Source organism: Otolemur garnettii, unplaced genomic scaffold, assembly GCF_000181295.1.
Source record: "Otolemur garnettii isolate 467f Iridium unplaced genomic scaffold, OtoGar3 scaffold00060, whole genome shotgun sequence".
Lineage (NCBI taxonomy): Eukaryota > Metazoa > Chordata > Mammalia > Primates > Galagidae > Otolemur > Otolemur garnettii.
Genome location: NW_003852455.1, coordinates 11068564 through 11070094, shown reverse-complemented (window position 1 = coordinate 11070094; position 1531 = coordinate 11068564). Strand labels below are relative to the sequence as shown.

The 1531-nt window shown below is 38.7% G+C and overlaps 1 protein-coding gene across 1 annotated transcript in view; it reads left to right on the top strand.

Annotated features, from left to right (window-relative positions):
• Positions 1-1531, top strand: part of SENP2 (SUMO1/sentrin/SMT3 specific peptidase 2) — a 42551-nt gene that overhangs the window by 15669 nt on the left and 25351 nt on the right. The window lies entirely within an intron of this gene.

Here is a 1531-nt window from a genome sequence, read left to right as displayed (position 1 = left end):
TTTTTTTTTTTTTGAGATAGAGTCTCAAGCTATTGCCCTCGGTAGAGTGCCGTGGCATTACAGCTCACAGCAACTTCAAACTCTTGGGCTTAAGCTATTCTCTTGCCTCAGCCTCCCAAGTAGCTGAGACTACAGGCACCTGTCACAATGACTGGCTATTTTTTTTGTTGCAGCCATCATTGTTATTTTAGCTGGCCGAGGCCGGGTTTGAACCTCCATCCTCAATGTATGTGGCCGGTGCCCTACCCACTGAGCTATGGGCACCTCCTCCTTATGAGAATTTATTGTGCCTTTCCCTTAGAAAAATTGTTTTCCATGAAACTGGTCCCTGGTACCAAAAGGGTTGGGGTCTACTGGCCTAGAGTATGGTCTATTTGCACGATATTCTGTGTGTACTTGAAAAGAATGTATATTTTTCATTTGTAAAGTAGAGTGATCTACATGTCAGGTCAAGTTGGTTGATAATGTTTTACAGGTCTTAGATTGATTTTTCTACTTTTTAATTGATTAATGATGTGTATCCTATAATTGCAGATTTGTTTATTCCTCCTTTCAGTTATGTACGTTTTTGCTCTGTGTGTTTTGTCTTCATTTTGAAGCTCTATAGCATGACTCAAATCCACCCATTACCATTTTGCTACATTTGCCTTATCATTCTCTGTCTTACATAACATATTCTTTTCGACTAACACCCAAATGTGTGTTACTTTTTCTACTGTATTATATGCCTGTAGCATCTGATTTTTTTTTTAACTTTCTTTTTTTCTTCTTTCTTTTTTCTTTTTTTTTTTTTTTGCAGTTTTTAGCTGGGGCTGGGTTTGAACCCGCCACCTCCAGCACATGGGGCTGGCGCCCTACCCCTTTGAGCCACAGGCGCTGCCCCAGCATCTGATTTTGAAAACTGCTTAAGAAAGAATTTTTGCTTTCTTCTGAACTTTACTTATTTATTTATTTTTATTTTTATCTTTTTTTTTTTTTGAGACAGAGCCTCACTTTGTTGCTCTGGGTACAGTGCTGTGAGCTGTGACACCATGGCACTGTACCCAGTGAAAGAAAGTGAGACTCTTGTCCCAAAAAAAAAAAAATTTCTTTCCCAATTTGTTTCTTTCCTCTTTGACCATGACTTAGAAGGATAGAAATAAATTATTTTATTTCCAAATACATGTATTTGGAACTTTCCCGATAGCTTTCTGTTATTTCTAGTTTAATTCCAATTATGGTCAGAGAATATACTTTGTATGATTTCATTTCTTTTAAATTTGTTAATGTATGTTTTATGATCGAGAGCTGTGGTTCCCAACCCCTGGGCCACAGACCAATAGTGGTCTATGGTCTGTTAGGAACCAGGCCACACAGCAGCTGAGCTTTACCTGTATTTACAGCCACTCACTGTTGCTTGGATCACCGCCTGAACTGTGCCTCCTGTCAGATTAGGGGTGACATTAAATTCTTATAAGAGCCTAAACCCTTTTGTCATCTGTGCATGCAGGGGATCTGGCTTGGTGTTCCTTATGAGAATTTTTTTTTTTTT